This window comes from Oncorhynchus masou, chromosome 28 (assembly GCF_036934945.1).
Source record: "Oncorhynchus masou masou isolate Uvic2021 chromosome 28, UVic_Omas_1.1, whole genome shotgun sequence".
In the NCBI taxonomy this organism is placed as follows: domain Eukaryota; kingdom Metazoa; phylum Chordata; class Actinopteri; order Salmoniformes; family Salmonidae; genus Oncorhynchus; species Oncorhynchus masou.
In genome coordinates, this window is record NC_088239.1 from 34,411,589 (window position 1) to 34,426,642 (window position 15,054).

Genomic DNA, 15,054 nt, shown 5'->3' on the forward strand with positions numbered 1-15,054 from the left:
ATTCCCTGTGTTTCCCGGTCAAAAGAAGAGGAATAAATATTTGGAGATATTATTATAGGTGTGATTTGGGAAACTGTTTTTCTTTTAAGGAGATGGTGACATTACAAAGGGACCTTCTTGGAAAATGCAAACATCCAGTAATATATGTTATCGAAAGTGTTCCAGTGAGATTCTGGCCCATGTTGACTCCAGTGCTTCCCAGAATTGTGTCAAGTTGGTTGGATATCCTTTGGATGGTAAACCGTTCTTGACACACATGGGAATCTGTTCACTGTAAAAATTGCATCAACATTGCAGTTCTTGGCACACTGAAACCAGTGCGCCTGGCATCTACTACCATACCCCGTTCAAAGGTACTTAAATATTATGTGTTGCCCATTCTCTCTCCGAATGGCACACACACACAATCCATGTCTCAATTGTTTCAAGGCTTAAAGATCCTTCTTTAACCTGTCTCCTCTCCTTCATCTAAACAGATTGAAGAGGATTTAACAGGTAACATCAATAAGGGATCGTAGCGTTCACCTGGTCAGTCTATGTCATGGAAAGAACAGGTGTTCCAAATTTTTTGAACACTGTGTGATGCCAAGAGAGTGCAAAGCTGTCATCATACAAAGGGTGGCAAACACGTTTTTGGTTACTACATGATTCTATATGTGTTATTTCACAGTGTTGATGTCTTCACTATTATTCTACAATGTTGAAAATAGTAAAAATAAAGAAAAACCATTGAATGAGTGAGTGTGTCCAACATTTTGACTGGTATTGTACTTAAGTAATGTACAGCTTGCCCAAAAAACGACTTCAGTAGCACTTTAACCTGAACTGTGATGCACAGGTCTATGGCCCTTGACTTGTATGGACAAAAGCTCTTCTCAAATCAAACAGTAATTTGCGCCACACGGTCATGCTGCTACTCTCTTTTTATCACAAATGCATAGTCAATTTTAACTATACGTTCATCTACATACTACCTCAATTAAGATAAAAGTCTGTCGTTCTGCCCCTGTTCCTAGGCCGTCATTGTAAATAAGAATTTACAGTTAAAGTTGAACATTTCTGGTACATTTCCAAGGTTTCCAGAAATCACGGTTGGAAGGTGACTGGAAACATTTTTTTTAAGTTTGGAATTTTGCTACTCTACTTGCAAGCCTGATGTGGCCTGTGTACTATTTTCAGGCCACTGTATAAGGCTTTTAGAAATGTTAACAAATGTAAAAACAAAAACAAACAAACAATGGAAATATTCCATTTACATAAGTAAATGGCTGTGTGCTTAGGGTTGTTGTCCTGTTGGAAGGTGAACCTTCACCCATGTCTGAGGTCCTGATCGCTCTGGATCAGGTTTGCATCGAGGACCTCAGTACTTAGCTTTCCCTCGATTCTGATGAGACTCCCAGTCCCTGCCACTGAAAAACATCCCCACACCATGATGCTGCCACCACCATTCTTCACCGTCGGGATTGTGCCAGGTCTCCTCCAGATGTGACGCTTGGCATTCAGGCCAAAGAGTTCAATCTTGGTTTCATCTGACCAGACAATCTTGTTTCTCATGGTCTAAGAGTCCATTAGTTGCCTTTTACTGAGGAGTGTTTTCCATCTTGCCACTCTACCATAAACACTTGATTGGTGGAGTGCTTCAGAGATGGCTGACCTTCTGGAAGGTTCTCTCATCTCCACAGAGGAATTCTGTCCGAGTGACCATCGGCTTCTTGGTCACCTCCCTGACCAAGACCCTTCTCCCCCAATTGCTCAGTTTGGCCGGGCGGCCAGCTCTAAGGAGAGTCTTGGTGGTTTCAGACTTCTACCATTTAAGAATGATGGAGGCCACTGTGTTCTTGGGGACCCTCAATGCTGCAGAAATGTTTTGGTGCCCTTCCCCAGATATGTGCCTCGACACAGTCCTTTCCAAGAGCGCAAAGGACAATTTCTTTGACCTCATAGCTTGGTTTTTGTTCTGACATGCGCTGTCAACTGTGGTACAGAGGAATTGACGAAAATCTGCTCCAGAGCGCTCAGGACCTTATACAGGTGCAAACGTTTACCTTCCAACATGACAACTAGCCAATGCACACAGCCAAGACAACACAGGTCTCTGAATGTCCTTGAGTGGCCCAGCCAGATCCCGGACTTGAACCATGAAAATAACTGTGCAGTGACACTCCCCATCCAACCTGACAGAGCTTGAGAGGATCTGCAGAGAAGATTGGGAGAAACTCCCCATATACAGGTGTGCCAAGCTTTATAGCACCATACTGAAGGCAGTAACAACAAAGTACTGAGTAAAGTGTCTGAATACTTTTGTAAATGTCATATTTCAGTTTTTATTTGTAATAAATGTGCAAAAAACATCTGTTTTTGCTTTGTCATTATGAGGTATTGTGTGTAGATTGATGCAAAACATATGTATTTTATGAATTTTTAAATAAGGCTCTAAAATAACAAAACTTGGAAAAGAGAGGTCTGAATACTTTCTAAATACACTGTATGTAATGGTTCATATTGATAATATTTACCTATAAACCCACTTGGTGAAAGCGAACAAGTATGTCTCTGTCGCCATCAAATACAGTTATGGGTGGTAACTCTACAATTCAATCGAAAAGGCAAGGCACACTGGGAAAATATTGGAAACATGGCTTGGTGGGGACATTAAATGTAAGTATACATTACTCAAAAAAACAGAAATGTGTATTTCTCATATAAAAGGTAGTACTGCTCACTTCAGCTATTTGTTTCGTAACTCGTTTTTTTAGGTAGTCAGTTTTCTCAAAATGTTTGAGTAGCCAGAACATTTTCGGTTTTACAGCGCACTAAGCTATGCTTCCAATATCATTTCCCAGTCTGTCTTGGCTTTTCAAGTGATTTGTTGAGGACACATGACTGTATTTGTTAGTGACAGAGACATAGTTGTTGAATTCATTCATTTTCATTCCTTTGTCCTGAACAAAGTGAGTTCCTAGGCGAATAGTATTAGTATAATACGTTTTTTTTACGATAATACATTAGATATCTCCAAGCTTCGCCTAATACAGTGGCCACAAAGTCATGATTCATAGGCAAAATCTGGCCTGCAAGTAAAATTCCAAGTTTCTCAAGAATCCTTGTTGAAGGATTTCCAGGAATTTTGCAAGTCATATTTGCAAGTCATATGATGCTGGCTTGCAAAGTGATGTGTAAATCCTATTGCAATCCAGCCAGTGTTAGGCTATGCAACAGTTGAAATGTTTATTCATCCGCATCCTGCATTCATAATGACTGCCAAAGCTATGAACTGGAACCACCATTTCAGTAACGGATGCAAACAATCTTACTAAATTTGTTATTAAAACTTTTTTTTAAATGTTGATTTGACTTCTCATTTAGTTTTGAGTCAGTAATAATGACTTTTCATTTACTTTGAGTTCCACTTACTATAAATATTTGAGTTAACAATTCCTTGGAGTTTACAGTGCATGTCCCGCCGTGTCATGACATTTTTTGGCATGTAGTTTATCATCAGACACCTCTTTGTTTACCTAGCAGTGGATGTGATCACATGCAACTTCAAATGCTGCTCATGCAAGTTAACAAATGCTAACATAATTAAGATGGTTATTGTCTACTGTACAACATTGCAGATGTGATCAGAGGATTGCTTACCTAGCAAGCCAGCGAGGCAAGAATTTTGTTTTTCAAATATGGCTAGATAAAGGCCAGAAGAATAATATACATGTAGAACATAGCTATAGCCATTTATTTCATGGTCATCACTCACTCACTGTTAAGTTTGTCAGGGTCCCGATATTAGTACTAGCTCTCCTGCTACAGAGCTTTTTGAAACCTTGAGACATGGATTGTGTATGTGTATCATTCAGAGGGTGAACGGACGTGCATTTGAACGGGGTACGGTAGTAGGTGCCAGGCGCACCAGTTTGTGTCAAGACAGCAACGCTGTTCGTTGTTTCAAGCTCAACAGTTTCCGATGTGTATCAAGAATGGTCCACCACCCAAAGGACATCCAGCCAACTTGACACATCTGTTGGAAGGATCAGAGTCTACATGGGTCAGCATCCATATGGAGGCTTTCGACACCTTGTAGAGTCCATGCCCCGACAAATTGAGGCTGCTCTGGGGGCGAAAGGGAAGGAGGGGGGGTGTTGTACATTCAGTGCATTTTCTAATTACGGTATGTTGACAGTATGTTGACATTTAATCCTTTTTTTACGATAAGTAGTCTTTTTCAGATAACTTACCAGCTTTGCAATTTTCAGTGTTCCTGATAGGTAAAAATGTCACTGGGGGCGGGAGTAGAGAATCTAAACATTGTCTGGCATCATAATCACCTGACCCTGTAACAACAAGAGATCAACTGATCTGCTGGTTCATTCTTGTGGGTTTGTTAGTAGCATTTTAAGAAATACATTGCTAATCTGCAGCACAACGCTAAATTCTTGGTTGGTTGCATTCGACCCATAATTTCTTCCATGCGTAGACTGTCTACAATTGAGGGTCATTCCTTCTTAGCACACCTAGTGAGGTTGGATTCTGGTTCCTGGATAAATTACCATCTCCATCATCATGGCAATGATGCATGTCTGTATAAATCCTAAAAGGTCAGTTATTGCAAAAATGCACCTGATAATAAGACGAGTTGAACCTTAAAGCAGCTTCATGAAATACCCTCTCAGGTGGCTACTCCCTGTTGTTGCTAATGAGCAAAATATATTTTCAGGCCTGTTTATTTCTCAACCCACTCAGGAAATAAATAGTGAAGGAAGCTTAGCCCTTGGGCTGTCTGAATAATGGATTCACCTTAAACTCCCCTTCAGAGGTGTTTGTAAATGCAAACATCAAACTAACCCCAGGCTGCAGACTATCTTGGATTATGATTAGCTTGATACCAGGACCAACACAAGGCATGTGTGTGGGTGTGAGGTGTCTGGGCATGCGTGTGCATGTGTGTATGTGTTAGATAGAGTGACGCTTTTACATGCGTTATTAGCCATACTGTAGAGCTACAATAATAGTATAACATTGATTTGTGGTGTTTTTCAAAGCTTTAAAATCCCTGAGCAACACTAACTAAAAGGTTTCCAGCAGCCTCCCTTTGTGTAAGCACGAGTAAGACTCTCTTAAATTGAGCAATGAGGGTTGACAATAACCCCATTTTTTAACTGCAATACATCAAATCTGTAAGTGAAAGGCAGTGTGTAATTATTGTGTGTGCTGGTATCTTTGGTAACCACATTCAAAAGGACGGATTAATTATCTTTTGAATGGATGTCATTGTGGTAAATTAAGACAAATGCTGTCATAATTTGATGTACAGTTTTTGGGAAGCTGTACATTACTTAAGTTAACTGCTCGTTCCAGGGACTTTGTAGGCTCCGAGCAGATTTCGCCACAACTTTCTTTATTATTACTATTTTCTACATTGTAGAATAGTAGTGGAGACATCAACACTATGAAACTACACATATGGAATCATGTCGTAAGCAAAAAAGTGTTCAACAAATCAAAATATATTTCATATTTGGGATTCTTCAAAATAGCCACATTTTGCCTTGATGACAGCTTTGCACACTTAGCATTCTCTCAACCAGCTTCATGAGGTAGTCACCTGGAATGCATTTCAGTTAACAGGTGTGCCTTGTTAAATGTTGATGTGTGGAATTTCTTTCCTTCTTAATGTGTTTGAGCCAATCAGTTGTGTTGTGACAAGGTGGGGTAGTATACAGAAGATAGCTGTATTTGGTAAAAGACCAAGTCCATAGTATGGCAAGAACAGCTCAAATAAGCAAAGATAAATGACAGTCCATCAATACTTTAAGACATGTGTCACGCCCTGACCTTAGTTATCTTTTTTTCTTGTTTCTTGTTTTCTTTATTATTTGGTTAGGTCAGGGTGTGACAAGGCTGGTTTGTTTAGGTTTTGTATTGTCTAGCGTTCCTTGTCTAGGTGTTTATATGTCTATGGTTGCGTAGATTGGTTCTCAATCAGAGGCAGCTGTTTATCGTTGTCTCTGATTGGGAACCATATTTAGGTAGCCATATTCCTATATTGCCTGTTCTGCACTAGCCATATTGCGTCACCGTTCATTTTGTTGTTATGTTCAGTGTTCTCTCTTTAATTAAAGAGTTATGTTCGCTTACCACGCTGCGCCTTGGTCTCATCATTACGACGAACGTGACAACATGATGGTCAGACAATCCAGAAAAATGTAAAGAACTTTGGAAGTTTCTTTAAGTGCAGTCGCAAAAACCATCAAGCGCTATGATAAAACTGGTTCTCATGAGACTGCCACAGGAAAGGAAGACCCAAAGTTAACTTTTTTTTGCTTACAACATGATTCCATATGTGACTCATGAGCTGGATTCGGTTTTATGTAGAATTTCTGTTTTTTTTACATTGAATAAAAGTAGACTCAGAGCTTCAAAATTATATATCATACACTGCATTTGAGGAAACAATGGGGAAGTAATTCTGCTTTGAAAGTTGATCAACTTGTAAACTCACTTTTGTGAAAACTGTCCTTCAATGATTTGGTACTACTATAGGAGAGCCCTTCTTTGTCTTCACTCATTCAGCATTGTTCACACCCTCTTAAGCCTTAGTGCCACCCCATTCTATGCTAACTTGCCAGCTACTTCCAGACATCGAAGAGAGAGAGAACAGCTCACTTAAACTTCTTAAGCCGCATGAACCGCTAGCGGTCCACCTACGACAACATCCAGTGAAATTGCAGAGCGCAAAATACAAAAATCGTAATATTAAACCTTCATGAACTTCTTGATAATCCAACCGCGTTGTCAGATTTCAAAAAGGACAGCACCCCACATTAAAATACTTTTTCAACCAGCACAGGCGTCACAAAATCACAAATTGCAATTAAATAAATAACTTACCTTTTGAAGATCTTTCTCTGTTTGCAATCCCAAGGGTCCCAGCTACACAATGGTTGTTTTGTTTGATAAAGTCATTCTTTATACCCAAAAAAGTCAGTTTAGATGGCACCATTGATTTCACTAATCCACTCGTTCAACATGCATACAAACAAATCCAAAAAGTTACCGGTAAAGTTTGTCCAGAAAAGTCAAACGATGTTTCTAATTAATCCTCAGGTCTAAATAAACTAAATTAATAAGACTACTTTTCTAACGAGGTACACCTTGGAAAAACTACAACTACTAGTTCATTTTTCAAATAACAAGCCTAAAACCTTTAAAAAAAGACTGTTGACATCCAGTGGAAGCCATAGGTACTGCAATCTGGGTCTTTTTTGGTTGGAAATTCAATAGGCCAACATAGGAATGGCCTGGGAACTCCCCCAAAAAATCCTGATGGATTTTCCTCTAGTTTTTGCCTGCAATATCAGTTCCGTTGTACACTCAGACACTATTTTAACCATTTTTGAAACTGAGTGTTTTCTATCCAATGCTACCAATTATATACATATCCTAGCTTCTGGGCCTGAGTAACAGGCAGTTTACTTTAGGCATGTCAGTCATCCGCATTTCCGAACACTGCCCCTGGCCCTCATTACTCTCCCTAGCATAGCTGGTTAGGCTGTTATGTTATTCAGAGCATTGGTAACTGCTGTCAGATTGTCCATTCGTAAATTCTGAGTATTTTGCGTTCAGAGCACACACTGGATGCTCTACCCAAAAAGTAGGGTTGTTCCGAAAGCGCTGACAGACAAGGACCCAAGCCAACTGGCTAGGTCCTTCCAGACACATAATGAGAAGACACCCCACTCAGTCTGACCATTTTACTCACCCTAGCAGAGCTGGTTAGGCAGTTATGTTATCCAGAGCATTACTGACTAACTGTGCTGTTGGCAATAATTGAATTATGCTTTGTTGCAGAAGTTTACTGACACCGGACTTATTCAACGGGTGTTGAGCTTTCAAAAATGCAACAGTTATTCTGCACTCTGGCACACTAAGACAACAGTCTTTTGTTAAGAAATGAAGCTGGATAGCTAGATACGTAAACAATTTAATCCCAAATCAAATCAAATCAAATTTTATTTGTCACATACACATGGTTAGCAGATGTTAATGCGAGTGTAGCGAAATGCTTGTGCTTCTAGTTCCGACAATGCAGTAATAACCAACAAGTAATCTAACTAACAATTACCTAAACTACTGTCTTATACACAGTGTAAGGGGATAAAGAATATGTACATAAGGATATATGAATGAGTGATGGTACAGAGCAGCATAGGCAAGATACAGTAGATGGTATCGAGTACAGTATATACATATGAGATGAGTATGTAAACAAAGTGGCATAGTTAAAGTGGCTAGTGATACATGTATTACATAAGGATGCAGTCGATGATATAGAGTACAGTATATACATATGCATATGAGATGAATAATGTAGGGTAAGTAACATTATATAAGGCAGCATTGTTTAAAGTGGCTAGTGATATATTTACATCATTTACCATCATTTCCCATTATTAAAGTGGCTGGAGTTGAGTCAGTGTCAGGGTGTTGGCAGCAGCCACTCAATGTTAGTGGTGGCTGTTTAACAGTCTGATGGCCTTGAGATAGAAGCTGTTTTTCAGTCTCTCGGTCCCAGCTTTGATGCACCTGTACTGACCTCGCCTTCTGGATGATAGCGGGGTGAACAGGCAGTGGCTCGCTCGGTGGTTGATGTCGTTGATGATCTTTATGGCCTTCCTGTAACATCGGGTGGTGTAGGTGTCCTGGAGGGCAGGTAGTTTGCCCCCGGTGATGCGTTGTGCAGACCTCACTACCCTCTGGAGAGCCTTACGGTTGAGGGCGGAGCAGTTGCCGTACCAGGCGGTGATACAGCCCGCCAGGATGCTCTCGATTGTGCATCTGTAGAAGTTTGTGAGTGCTTTTGGTGACAAGCCAAATTTCTTCAGCCTCCTGAGGTTGAAGAGGCGCTGCTGCGCCTTCTTCACGATGCTGTCTGTGTGAGTGGACCAATTCAGTTTGTCTGAGATGTGTATGCCGAGGAACTTAAAACTTGCTACTCTCTCCACTAATGTTCCATCGATGTGGATGGGGGGGTGTTCCCTCTGCTGTTTCCTGAAGTCCACAATCATCTCCTTAGTTTTGTTTACGTTGAGTGTGAGGTTATTTTCCTGACACCACACTCCGAGGGCCCTCACCTCCTCCCTGCAGGCCGTCTCGTCGTTGTTGGTAATCAAGCCTACCACTGTTGTGTCGTCCGCAAACTTGATGATTGAGTTGGAGGCGTGCGTGGCCACACAGTCGTGGGTGAACAGGGAGTACAGGAGAGGGCTCAGAACGCACCCTTGTGGGGCCCCAGTGTTGAGGATCAGCGGAGAGGAGATGTTGTTACCTACCCTCACCACCTGGGGGCGGCCCGTCAGGAAGTCCAGTACCCAGTTGCACAGGGCGGGGTCGAGACCCAGGGTCTCGAGCTTGATGACGAGCTTGGAGGGTACTATGGTGTTGAATGCCGAGCTGTAGTCGATGAACAGCATTCTCACATAGGTATTCTTCTTGTCCAGATGGGTTAGTGTGCAGTGTGCAGTGTGCAGTGTGGTTGAGATTGCATCGTCTGTGGACCTATTTGGGCGGTAAGCAAATTGGAGTGGGTCTAGGGTGTCAGGTAGGGTGGAGGTGATATGGTCCTTGACTTGTCTCTCAAAGCACTTCATGATGACGGTGAGTGCTACGGGGCGGTAGTCGTTTAGCTCAGTTACCTTAGCTTTTTTGGGAACAGGAACAATGGTGGCCCTCTTGAAGCATGTGGGAACAGCAGACTGGTATAGGGATTGATTGAACATGTCCGTAAACACACCAGCCAGCTGGTCTGCGCATGCTCTGAGGGCGCGGCTGGGGATGCCGTCTGGGCCTGCAGCCTTGCGAGAGTTAACACGTTTAAATGTTTTACTCATCTCGGCTGCAGTGAAGGAGAGACCGCATGTTTCATTTGCAGGCCGTGTCAGTGGCACTGTATTGTCCTCAAAGTGGGAAAAAAAGTTATTTAGTCTGCCTGGGAGCAAGACATCCTGGTCCGTGACTGGGCTGGATTTCTTCCTGTAGTCCGTGATTGACTGTAGACCCTGCCACATGCCTCTTGTGTCTGAGCCTTGAATTGAGATTCTACTTTGTCTCTGTACTGACGCTTAGCTTGTTTGATAGCCTTACGGAGGGAATAGCTGCACTGATTGTATTCAGTCATGTTACCAGACACCTTGCCCTGATTGAAAGCAGTGGTTCGCGCTTTCAGTTTCACGCGAATGCTGCCATCAATCCACGGTTTCTGGTTAGGGAATGTTTTAATCGTTGCTATGGGAACAACATCTTCAACGCACGTTCTAATGAACTCGCACACCGAATCAGCGTATTCGTCAATGTTGTTATCTGACGCAATACGAAACATGTCCCAGTCCACGTGATGGAAGCAGTCTTGGAGTGTGGAGTCAGCTTGGTCGGACCAGTGTTGGACAGACCTCAGCGTGGGAGCTTCTTTTTTTAGTTTTTGTCTGTAGGCAGGTATCAGCAAAATGGAGTCGTAGTCAGCTTTTCCGAAAGGGGGGCGGGGCAGGGCCTTATATGCGTCGCGGAAGTTAGAGTAACAGTGATCCAAGGTTTTTCCACCCCTGGTTGCGCAATCGATATGCTGATAAAATTTAGGGAGTCTAGTTTTCAGATTAGCCTTGTTAAAATCCCCAGCAACAATGAATGCAGCCTCCGGATAAATGGTTTCCAGTTTGCAAAGAGTTAAATAAAGTTCATTCAGAGCCATCGATGTGTCTGCTTGGGGGGGGATATATACGGCTGTGATTATAATCGAAGAGAATTCTCTTGGTAGATAATGCGGTCTACATTTGATTGTGAGGAATTCTAAATCAGGTGAACAGAAGGATTTGAGTTCCTGTATGTTTCTTTCTTCGCACCATGCCTCGTTAGCCATAAGGCATACGTCCCCACCCCTCTTCTTACCAGAAAGGTGTTTGTTTCTGTCGGCGCGATGTGTGGAGAAACCCGCTGGCTTCACCTCATCCGAGAGCGTCTCTCCAGTGAGCCATGTTTCCGTGAAGCACAGAACGTTACAGTCTCTGATGTCCCTCTGGAATGCTACCCTTGCTCGGATTTCATCAACCTTGTTGTCAAGAGACTGGACATTGGCAAGAAGAATGCTAGGAAGTGGGAAACGATGTGCCCGTCTCCGTAGTCTGACCAGAAGGCCGCCTCGTTTCCCTCTATTTTGGAGTCGTTTTTTTGGGTCGCTGCATGCGATCCATTCCGTTGTCCTGGGTGAAAGGCAGAACACAGGATCCGCGTCGCGAAAAACATATTCTTGGTCGTACTGATGGTGAGTTGACACTGATCTTATATACAGTAGTTCTTCTCGACTGTATGTAATGAAACCTAAGATGACCTGGGGTACTAATGTAAGAAATAACACGTAAAAAAAAAAAAAAACTGCATAGTTTCCTAGGAACGCGAAGCGAGGCGGCCATCTCTGTCAGCGCCGGAATATTATTCCGGCGCCGACAGTGAGATTTGGTGTGCAGCCCAACGCATGACATAACGTTAGTTAGCAAGCCAGCCAGCTAACTTTGGCTAGCTAGCTAACAGTACACTTTAACTTGAAATTAAAATACTTGGCTATCCACCTTTTGCTGGAATTACAGATGCAAGTCTCTTGGGGTATGTCTCTAAGCTTGGCATATCTAGCCTCTGGGATTTTTGCCCATTCTTTTTGCCCATTCTTCAATGAAAAACTGCTCCAGCTCATTCAAATTGGATGGGTTCCGCTGGTGTACACCAATCTTTAAGACATACCGCAGATTCTCAATTGGACTGAGGTCTGGGCTTTGACTAGGCCATTCCAAGACCTTTAAATGTTTCCCCATACAGCACTTGAGTGTTGATTTAGCATTATGTTTAGGGTCATTGTCCTGCTGGAATGTGAACCTCCATCCTCGTCTCAAATCTCTGGAAGAGTGCAACAGGATTCCCTCAAGAATTTCCCTGTATTTAGCACCCTCCTTCAATTCTGACCAGTTTCCCAGTCCCTGCTGATGAAAAATATCCCCACAGCATGATGCTGCCACCACCGTGCTTCACTGTGGGCATGCTGTTCTTGGGGTGATGAGAGTTGGTTTGAGAGTTGGTCTGACATAGTGTTTTCCTTGATGTCCAAAACGTTCAATTTTAGCATAATTTCACCAGAGTACCTTTTTCCATATGTTTGGGGAGTCTCCCACATGCCTTTTGGCGAACACCAAACGTCTTTGCTCAATTTTTTCTTTCAGTAATGAATTTTTCTGGCCACTCTTCCGTAAAGCCCAGCTCTGTGGAGGGCTTAAAGCATTCTATGGACAGATTCTCCAATCTCCGATGTTGAGATTTGCAGCTCCTTCAGTGTTATCTTTGGTCTCTTGGTTGTCTCTCTGATTAATGCCCTCCTTCCCTGGTCTGTGAGATTTGGTGTGCAGCCCTTTCTTGGCAGGTTTGTTGTGGTGTCATATTCTTTCCATTTTTTAATGATGGATTTAACGGTGCTCTGTGGGATGTTCAAAGATTCTGATATGTTTTTATAACCCAACCCTGATCATCTCCTCAACTTTGTCCCTGACCTATTTGGAGGTGCCGCTTGCTTGGTGGTGCCCCTTGCTTAGTGGTGTTGCAGACTCTTTGGCCTTTCAGAACAGGTATATATGTACTGAGTTCATGTGACAGATCACGTGACACTTAGATTGCACACAGGTGGACTTTATTTAACAAATTATATGCCTTCTAAATATAATTGGTTGCAGCACATCTTATTTAGCGGTTTCAAAGCAATGGGGGTGAATACATATGCACGCACCACTTTTCCATTTAATATTTGTTATAATTTTCTGAAAGATGTTTTTTTTTTCATTTCATTTCACCAATTTGGACTATTTTGTGTATGTCCATTACATGAAATCCAAATAAAAATATATTTAAATTACAGGTTGTAATGAAAAAAAATAAGAAAACACCAAGGGGGATGAATACTTTTGCAAGGCACTGTAGCTAGCTAAACAATGGACCATAATCACAACTCGTGACGTTACTACCCCTCCATGAATCTGCAGGTAGTTAACCAACCAGGTTCTATGGCTATAACTAGTCAAGCAAATGTGTCTGAAATATGAAGAATAAGATCATGCACATAACGTTAGCTCGCGACACAGCCAGCTAACGTTAGCTACCTAACAGTACACTTGAAATTAAACCGCTTTCTGTCAAAAAATTTGAAATTTGTAACATCTGAAAATAAAGCTAGACTCTCTTACTCTCTTGCCCTTAGTTTGATGATGTAATCCAGACTGGTGTTTTCTCCATCTCTTCAGCTATCACTTTCAGTCCTCCAGAAAGTGGAGAGCAGACACATAACATTAGTTATATTAGCTATCTAACAATACACTTTAACTTGACAATAGGTTTATACAGTTTGACTACATGATACATAAAAAAAGCCATGTTCGACCCAATTACCTAGACATACTGACCAGCTCCAATAGACAGACGTGTGCTATATGGCAGACCAATCCAAACTCATCTCTCGACATTTACGGCACACTCATTATTTCTCATCCTAATATTTATATATTACGTAATTCCATTATTTTACTTTTAGGTTATTGTTTTTGTTTTCGAGTATCTCTTGAGGCTTTTTTGTGCTATTCCTACCACCTTTTGGATTTGCCATTTTTTGTATTGAAGGACTTCTCCTTTTTACTTTATTAAATACACCGTCTTAAGTACTGCTGTGTCTGCCTCATCTTCTGGGTTCTGCTGACTATTCGTGGCTCAGTTGGTTAAGTGACTGTTTCTCACTCCGGAGACCCAGGTTCGTAACCGGGTCCTGACAGAAACACAGAGCCAAAAATGAACCCAGAGGCAGCCAGTTCCCAGGACCTTTTTGCCATGCTGTCCCACCACCAGGAGACTGTCCAACGCCACGAAGCCGCCCTGGTTCAGCAAGAGGCCTTAATGGCTAGACATTCTCATCTTCTGTCGGAGATGCTGACTTCCATTAAGCAAATATCTGATCGTCTTACCCCGGCAACAGTTCCCGTCCCAGTACCTCAGATTCACGTACCCATGGCAGTTAACCCCCTGGCTGAACCTCGTCTTCCACCTCCCCAACGGTTCTCAGGTGATCCAAGTGCTTGTAAAGGGTTTCTCACCCAATGTTCTCTCTCCTTTGAGCTACAACCCTTGTCGTTTCCCACCGACCGGTCTAAGATCGCTTATATCATCACACTGCTGTCGGAAAAAGCCCTGGCCTGGGCTACTGCTGTGTGGGATGCCCATAGTTCCTGCTGTGCCAGCTACTCTGCCTTTGCTGAGGAATTCAAACGAGTGTTTCAAGGCCCAAGCAGTGGTTCTGACTCAGCCAAACAGCTCCTGACTCTCCACCAAGGTTGGCGCAGCGTGACGGACTATGCCATCCAGTTCCGCACGGTGGCAGCAGCAAGTGGCTGGAACAACGAGGCGCTCACGGTGTGCTTTCTGAAAGGCCTTTCCGACACTATCCAAGATGAACTGGCCACTCGGGAACCACCGGACAATCTCGAGTCCCTGATCAAGTTGGCTTCACGCATTGACCAGCGTCTGAGAGAAAGAGAACTCAACCGTAGACCTCTAGCCCCTATCAGTCCCAGCTCCGAGTCCCCACCTTTATCCTCACTGGCTCCATCGGAACCCATGCAGATTGGACGCATCTCCCAGGCTGAGAGAGACCGCCGGATGAGGGAGCGACGCTGTCTATATTGCGGCAAACCGGGCCATTTCCGTTCCACGTGTCCCGGGCTCCAGGGAAACGCTCTGTCCCGTACAGACCGGGGGAACTGTAACGGGAAACATAACCTCCTCCCATCCGTCCAACTCCCGTCTGCTCATTCCAGTCACCCTCTCCTGGGACAACCACAAGCTTCACCTTCAAGCCTTGGTAGACTCTGGAGCCGCAGGTAACTTCATGGATGGTGTCTGGGCGAAGGAGAATGGCGTTCCCTCTGAACCTCTAAGTGAACCCATGAGGGTCACTACATTGGATGGAAGCCCTTTGGGATCTGG